The 8,948-nt window shown below is 48.2% G+C and overlaps 1 protein-coding gene across 4 annotated transcripts in view; it reads left to right on the plus strand.

Annotated features, from left to right (window-relative positions):
- The first annotated feature begins 528 nt into the window (after positions 1 to 528).
- Positions 529 to 8,948, plus strand: part of PALS2 (protein associated with LIN7 2, MAGUK p55 family member) — a 118,656-nt gene continuing 110,236 nt past the window's right edge. For 2 of the 4 annotated variants that reach the window (XM_077268780.1, XM_077268782.1), the window contains exon 1: positions 529 to 840. The gene's annotated coding sequence lies outside the window, so the exon portion shown is untranslated. The remainder of the gene's footprint in view (positions 841 to 8,948) is intronic. The other 2 variants (XM_077268781.1, XM_077268783.1) reach the window with 1 other exon arrangement.

Raw genomic sequence — 8,948 nt, forward strand, 5'->3', positions numbered from 1 at the left:
ATTGGACCAGACTGCAGCAGGACCGCCCCTGGGTGAGTATAATCTAACCTCTTTTTCTTATCTTTTAGGATACACCGGGGCCCGGAGCATTCCAGAATGCTGTAGATAAGCCCCTGATGCTGGTGGGCTTAGCTCATCTTCCATTTTAGGGGTGACATGTTCCCTTTACGGAACTTTCCCTTTCATTTGGTGCCCAGGGCCACGGACTGGGTCGCAGCCACCGTGACATCACCTTTAAGACCGGACCTGGTACCGAGTACCCCGCTGCCCTTGTAGGGCGATCCACATACCTCACAAATGTGGAGGACATTATTGTCACACAGGTGGAGGACACTATTATGACACACGTGGCAGACGTGGCTCATTGCTGATGGTAGTGACATTGCTGTGGACAGTGACCTCCTCCTTCCCGCAGCACGGCGCCTGGGGCCGGGATTCCCAGCCGTCAGTCACAGGAGGGGGCGGGAGGAGCTCTGGAGGCGGCGGCGGCTGCAGCTTATTGAATTCTGACTGACGTAACTTTTTGCCGCCCAAACGTGTCGTCAGCGACCCTAAGATGCGCGCGCACAATTTGCGCGCCACCGCCGAGCTCTTCCCCGCGCGCTCTCTCTGTCTCTCGGGCACGCGCTGCTGCTCGTTCACAGTTGCGCTGACGCCGGCTGTGTTCACGAGAGAGAGTTCCTGAGGAACAGCAGGCTCGCGGGTCACATGTGAGCGGTTCTCACCTTGTGTCTGCCCGTCATCCTGTGACAGAACGGCGGCAGCATCGGAGCAGTGAGCACGGCCATCCGCTCTCCTCGGTATCCCCCTCTCTTCTGACAGACTGCGCGGCCGGCAGAGGTGAGTGACTGTCACCGGTCAGCAGCAGCGCAGTGATTTGTGTGCAGCCCTGTCCCCGTGTCCCGTGCGGACGTACATGTGTGTGCAGAGACATGGTGGGTCTGTCACTGCCGGGCAGCCGCTGTCAGTGGCCGGTGCTGGGACATGCTCAGTGCGGAGCCCTCGTCCTCTCCCCGGGTTTCCTCCAGAGGAGGAGGGGGCAGTGCTGGAGGAAAGCATGAATGGCTTCTCCCCGGATCCCAGCACATGGAGAAAGGAGAGCAGTGACATGTTGGTATGGAAGGGTCTGTGGGAGAGTTACATGAGACCTGTAGTGCCTGCTGGGGAGGACAGCTGGATGCTGAGGTATGGGGGGCACTTACATAAATCTCTATGATGAGGGCAGTATGCTGAGGTATGGGGGGGCACTTACATAAATCTCTATGATGAGGGCAGTATGCTGAGGTATGGGGGGCACTTACATAAATCTCTATGATGAGGGCAGTATGCTGAGGTATGGGGGGCACTTACATACAGCCCTATGATCAGTGCAGTATGCTGAGGTATGGGGGGCACTTACATAAATCTCTATGATGAGGGCAGTATGCTGAGGTATGGGGGGCACTTACATACAGCCCTATGATCAGTGCAGTATGCTGAGGTGTGGGGGGCACTTACATAAATCTCTATGATGAGGGCAGTATGCTGAGGTATGGGGGGCACTTACATACAGCCCTATGATCAGTGCAGTATGCTGAGGTATGGGGGGCACTTACATAAATCTCTATGATGAGGGCAGTATGTTGAGGTATGGGGGGCACTTACATAAATCTCTATGATGAGGGCAGTATGCTGAGGTATGGGGGGCACTTACATACAGCCCTATGATCAGTGCAGTATGCTGAGGCATGGGGGGCACTTACATACAGCCCTATGATCAGTGCAGTATGCTGAGGCATGGGGGGCACTTACATACAGCCCTATGATCAGTGCAGTATGCTGAGGCATGGGGGGCACTTACATAAATCTCTATGATCAGGGCAGTATGGGGGACATTTACATAAATCTCTATGATGAGGGCAGTATGCTGAGGTATGGGGGGGCACTTACATAAATCTCTATGATGAGGGCAGTATGCTGAGGTATGGGGGGCACTTACATACAGCCCATGACCAGAGCAGTATGGGGGGCACTTACAGCCCTATGATCAGGGCAGTATGCTGAGGTATGGAGGCACTTACATAAAGCCCTATGGGCAGTGCAGTATGCTGAGGTATGGGGGGCACTTGCATAAATCTCTATGATCAGTGCAGTATGGTGAGGTATGGGGGGCACTTACATAAAGCCCTATGGGCAGTGCAGTATGCTGAGGTATGGGGGACACTTACATAAAGCCCTATGGGCAGTGCAGTATGCTGAGGTATGGGAGCACTTACATACAGGCCCATGATCAGTGAAGCATGGGGGGCACTTACATAAATCCCTGTGGGCAGTACGGTATGCTGGGGCATGGGTGGTATGTACATAAAGCTCTATGATCAGTGTAGTATGGGGGTCACTTACGCACTGTGTGCCCCTGCATTGGAGCGGTGGGTGTGAGGAGGCACCTCTGTAGGATGCCCTTGTGGCACATCAGGACAGGTCTGTGACAGCAGCTGTCATCTGTCTATTGCTGGAGGGGCAGCGCTCCTAAACTTCAGTATGTGCCAGCTGACTTATTACTGGGCATCTTATGATACAGCAGAGTTGGGCCTCGTTCAGACGTCCGTCGTGTTCTGTCCATGTATTTTTACAAACAGAACACGTCTCCGTTATAATCTGTGGGGCCGATCACATGTCCACAAATAGAGACCACTCCTTCTTTGATCAGACTCCTGGATCAAAATCCAAGTTCAAGTCCATGGGTCTTGGAAAAATTGATAGAAGAAACGGACACCTTACAAGAATCTGATCCAGCATACTGATGGGAATTTTTCTCATGTATGATAAAAAAAGAAGTTTGTATGAGACCTTAGACGACCTGTCCACTCAAAGATGTATTGAATCGTTTTATTCCGTGCAAAATAAGAAGTCTGATGTGTCATTATTTCTGCATTGTGCCCTTTCTACTAGACTCCACTGGGCTGTGATGTTTTAAAGACACTACAAAAGCACTGCGTGTGACCACAGGCTTATTCCTCCTAGAAATTTGTGAAGAAATCTGCAGCTTTGTTGTAAGTTTGGGCAAGATCAGGCTAAGGAATTGCCGCAATCAGAGCTGGCAGTGTCAGAATGAGTGGAGACACAACCTACTGGGCAGGGGTAATCAACACCCAGTTGTCAATTTATTTAATTTCTAAGGAGAAAAAACTGAGGAACCAGACAATGCAGAGTTATAAGATTATCAAGATTTATAAAGAGGAATACAAATATTTGTGAAAATAACAGTTCAAAAAAGGTGAGGGCTCCTTTTTAAAATGCCCCAGTCACAAGATATTTGGTGTTTTAGTTAAACAGTTTATCCAGAATATTATTGGAGTGCACCAAAAACAGAAATGTTACTGCTTCTCAGCATTCAACATCAGGTTCCCCTCACCTGGATGACCGGTTGTTGTGTCCTGATCCTATCCTCAACATCTCAGAAGAGCCCCCTTAAACCTAGATGAGGTGGGTCACCGCTGCAGTAAGTGATTGGCTGAGGTGGCTCACCGCTGCAGTAAGTGATTGGCTGAGGTGGCTCACCGCTGCAGTAAGTGATTGGCTGAGGTGGCTCACCGCTGCAGTAAGTGATTGGCTGAGGTGGCTCACCGCTGCAGTTAGTGATTGGCTGAGGTGGCTCACCGCTGCAGTTAGTGATTGGCTGAGGTGGCTCACCGCTGCAGTTAGTGATTGGCTGAGGTGGCTCACCGCTGCAGTTAGTGATTGGCTGAGGTGGCTCACCGCTGCAGTTAGTGATTGGCTGAGGTGGCTCACCGCTGCAGTTAGTGATTGGCTGAGGTGGCTCACCGCTGCAGTTAGTGATTGGCTGAGGTGGCTCACCGCTGCAGTTAGTGATTGGCTGAGGTGGCTCACCGCTGCAGTTAGTGATTGGCTGAGGTGGCTCACCGCTGCAGTTAGTGATTGGCTGAGGTGGCTCACCGCTGCAGTTAGTGATTGGCTGAGGTGGCTCACCGCTGCAGTTAGTGATTGGATATCCTGATTTCTCTGTGTTAAGAGTGCTCCAAATCTATGTTTTCTGGTGGGCCAATCACGTGAGTGTTGAGACAGGATCTTCCGGTGATCGCAGAGGGTGAATTATTTGAGGCTTTTACCGTAACTAATAATTTATATTGACTGGACATTAATCTCAATGGGAGCCCGTCTGCACGGTTTTACCTATGGCGGTGCAGGTGAAAGAAGCACTTATGTTTCCGATGTAAGGGTATGTGCACACTGTGTCTTTTAGATATTGAACACATTGCTTTGTATTTGAATCAGAAGATACTTTAGTGAAAAGCAGGAGGTGATTTTCTTCAAGTTGAACCATATAATATAATTTTTAAATATTTATATTTTCCATAAGGGATTTAATGCATGCAATACAGTTATTGAAGAAATCTGGAACTTTTAAATGGATAAATAAAAGGTATATTTTACTCTCCCATTGTACTGATCGCTGGAGAAACAAAAAGTTTTTTCTTTATATGAGTGGATTTATCCCAATCCGTTTTCCATCCGAACTGTAACCACAGGTTGGATGTATTCCTGTTTCTTCAAAGCGGTGAGCTGGCTTTGCCAAAAACTATATACAGTACAGAGCAAAAGTTTGGACACACCTTCTCATTTAAAGATTTTTCTGTGTTTTCATGACTATGAAAATTGTACATTCACTCTGAAGGCATCAAAACTATGAATTAACACATGTGGAATTATATACTTAACAAAAAAGTGTGAAACAACTGAAAATATGTCTTATATTCTAGGTTCTTCAAAGTAGCCACCTTTTGCTTTCATGACTGCTTTGCACACTCTTGGCATTCTCTTGATGATCTTCAAGAGGTAGTCACTGGGAATGGTTTTCACTTCACAGGTGTGCCCTGTCGGATTTAATAAGTGGGATTTCTTGCCTTATAAATGGGGTTGGGACCATCAGTTGTGTTGTGCAGAAGTCTGGTGGATACACAGCTGATAGTCCTACTGAATAGACTGTTAGCTGCTTTTTTCTTGCCATAATACAAATTCTAAGTAAAGAAAAACGAGTTGCCATCATTACTTTAAGAAATGAAGGTCAGTCAGTCCGAAAAATTGGGAAAACTTTGAAAGTGTCCCCAAGGGCAGTGGCAAAAACCATCAAGCGCTACAAAGAAACTGGCTCACATGAGGATCGCCCCAGGAAAGGAAGACCAAGAGTCACTTCTGCTTCTGAGGATAAGTTTATCCGAGTTACCAGCCTCAGAAATCGCAGGTTAACAGCAGCTCAGATTAGAGACCAGGTCAATGCCACACAGAGTTCTAGCAGCAGACACATCTCTACAACAACTGTTGAGGAGACTTTGTGCAGCAGGCCTTCATGGTAAAATAGCTGCTAGGAAACCACTGCTAAGGACAGGCAACAAGCAGAAGAGACTTGTTTGGGCTGAAGAACGCAAGGAATGGACATTTGACCAGTGGAAATCTGTGCTTTGGTCTGATGAGTCCAAATTTGAGATCTTTGGTTCCAACCACAGTGTCTTTGTGCGACGCAGAAAAGGTGAATGGATGGACTCTACATGCCTGGTTCCCACTGTGAAGCATGGAGGAGCAGGTATGATGGTGAGGGGGTGCATTGCTGGTGACACTGTTGGGGATTTATTCAAAATTGAAGGCATACTGAACCAGCATGGCTGCTACAGCATCTTGCAGCGGCATGCTATTCCATCCGGTTTGCGTTTAGTTGGACCATCATTTATTTTTCAACAGGACAATGACCCCAAACACTCTCCAGGCTGTGTAAGGGCTATTTGACCAAGAAGGAGAGTGATGGGGTGCTACGCCAGATGACCTGGCCTCCAGTCACCAGACCTGAACCCAATCGAGATGGTTTGGGGTGAGCTGGACCGCAGAGTGAAGGCAAAAGGGCCAACAAGTGCTAAGCATCTCTGGGAACTCCTTCAAGATTGTTGGAAGACCATTCCCGGTGACTACCTCTTGAAGCTCATCAAGAGAATGCCAAGAGTGTGCAAAGCAGTCATCAAAGCAAAAGGTGGCTACTTTGAAGAACCTAGAATATGACATCATTTTGGTTGTTTCACACTTTTTTGTTAAAGGGAACCTGTCACCTGAATTTGGCGGGACCAGTTTTGGGTCATATGGGCGGGGTTTTCGGGTGTTTGATTCACCCTTTCCTTACCCGCTGGCTGCATGCTGGCCGCAATATTGGATTGAAGTTCATTCTCTGTCCTCTGGAGTACATGCCAGCGCAAGGCAAACCAAACCTTTGGTCTGTACTGTGTATATATATTTTAGTGGTGGATTGGAAGCGAAAGCTACATGAGTGATGGTCAGGTCACTTTCTTTAGCCACTTCATGGCTTTTGGAGCTTAAACTTATGCATAGGAAGTCTTTTTGACATTGCTAGGCATACGATATTTTTAACATTTCTTGAGCGCTGTTCCAAGCGTCTTCCACCTGTGCACACACCCTAAGGCCGGTTTCACACGTCAGTGGCTCCAGTACGTGTGGTGACAGTTTTCTCACGTACCGGAGACACTGACTCACGTAGACACATTAAAATCAATGTGTCTCTGCACATGTCAGCGTGTTTTCACGGACCGTGTGTCCGTTTGAAAAACACGGAGACATGTCAGTGTTCGTGGGAGCGCACGGATCACACGGACCCATTAAAATCAATGGGTCTGTGTAAAACACGTGCCGCACACGGATGCAGTCCGTGTGCCGTGCAGGAGACAGCGCTACAGTAAGCGCTGTCCCCTGCTTTGGGTGCTGAAGCCGCCATTCATTTCTTCTCTCCAGCAGCGTTTGCTGGAGAGAAGGAATGAAAAATCATTGTTTTTTTATTTTTTTTGCGGTTGAAATAAAGTTCCCGGTAACCAACCCCCTCCCACCCCCTGTGCGCCCGCCTGCTAGAAATTAAGTACTCACCCAGCTCCCTCGATGCTTCCTCTCAGTGCCGCAGCTTGTCCTGTATGAGCGGTCACGTGGTGCCGCTCATTACAGTGATGAATATGCGGCTCCACCCCTATGGGAGGTGGAGCCACATATTCATCACTGTAATGAGCGGTACCACATGAGAAATCCAGCTTAGAAACCTTTTGCAGACAAGGCTAGATCGTGGGTCATGGCACACGCCATCTCATGATAGTTTTCTCCTTTGAATTTAAGGTACCGTTACACTAAACGACTTACCAACAATCACGACCAGCGATACGACCTGGCCGTGATCGTTGGTAAGTCGTTGTGTGGTCGCTGGGGAGCTGTCACACAGACAGCTCTCTCCAGCGACCAACGATCAGGGGAACGACTTCGGCATCGTTGAAACTGTCTTCAACGATGCCGAAGTCCCCCTGCAGCACCCGGGTAACCAGGGTAAACATCGGGTTACTAAGTGCAGGGCCGCGCTTAGTAACCCGATATTTACCCTGGTTACCATTGTAAAAGTTTAAAAAAAACAAAACAGTACATACTCACATTCTGATGTCTGTCACGTCCCCCGGCATCCACAGGGTTAAAACTGCTTTCGGCACGTGCTGCTGCTGAGAGCTTTCCTGCACTGAATGTGTCAGCGCCGGCCGTAAAGCAGAGCACAGCGGTGACGTCACCGCTGTGCTCTGCTTTACGGCCGGCGCTGACAGTCAACCCTGTGGACGCCGGGGGACGTGACAGACGTCAGAATGTGAGTATGTACTGTTTTTTTTTTTTTGTTTTTTTTTTTTAAACTTTTACAATGGTAACCAGGGTAAATATCGGGTTACTAAGCGTGGCCCTGCGCTTAGTAACCCGATATTTACCCTGGTTACAAGTGAACACATCGGTGGATAGGCGTCACACACGCCGATCCAGCGATGACAGCGGGTGATCAGCGACCAAAAAAAGGTCTTGATCATTCCCATCGACCAACGATCTCCCAGCAGGGGCCTGATCGTTGGTCGCTGTCACACATAACGAGATCGTTAGCGGGATCGTTGCTTACGTCACCAAAAGCGTGACATTGCAACGATATCGTTAACGATATCGTTATGTGACTCAGCCTTTAGAAATAGTTTTTGTGAGCTTGGTTTACATTAACAGCATGGATTCTTTGCTGGCTGCCTCAAAAATCCCTCACCACATTGTGGATGGGAATGGATTATATAGCTGCCAAACTGTTGCTGCCTGCTATCTTAGAAGAATGTCGCTGAAGATGAAGCTCCATCATTATGGATGGCACCTCTAAGGCTATGTTTCCACTTTCAGTATTGGCAGCGCTTTGGACGCAGCGCATGTCCGCTCCTTCCAAAGCGCTGCCGGGTTTTGTACGCGTGGTGATTCCGCATGTGTTCATTGAACCGTGTGGAATCACTGCGTCCTATACATTGGACTGTGATATTTATCGTGCTGAGACGGAGCGTCTCTGAAAGATAAATAGACATGCTGCGGTCTAGAGAGATGCACGCCGCATGTGCGTATACGCAGGGAAGCTGGAGGCATCCCTTCACGCATAGTGGAGATGGGATTTCATAAAATCCCATCCACTATGCTGTGACATCTGGATGCTGCGGCTGTAAGCAGCGTCCAATCCGCAGCATTTACTGACCGTGGAAACATACCCTGCTACTTTTAATTATGTCTGAGTTTCTTAATTTTCTATACATTACTACATATGGGACAGATCATAAACTGGGATGCGTCGGTTCATGCAACGGTTTTCCTTGTTGTTGGAATGTGCACAATATAGATTCAGACTGAAGGCGGTGAAACAAACCAGAATGTGTTAAATCTTAGATACCCTCCTTTTACTCTGACAGCCCTCGGCATTTTTTTTTTTAACAACTTCATCAGGTGATCACTAGGAATGGCTTTCCAACCATCTCAAAGGAGTTTCCAGAGCTGCTGAGCACTTGTTGGCTGTGTTGCCTTCACTCTACTGCTCAACAACTCCCAAACAATCTTAATTGAGTTGAGATCAGGAGATT

This window comes from Ranitomeya variabilis, chromosome 6, assembly GCF_051348905.1.
Source record: "Ranitomeya variabilis isolate aRanVar5 chromosome 6, aRanVar5.hap1, whole genome shotgun sequence".
NCBI classification, from domain to species: domain Eukaryota; kingdom Metazoa; phylum Chordata; class Amphibia; order Anura; family Dendrobatidae; genus Ranitomeya; species Ranitomeya variabilis.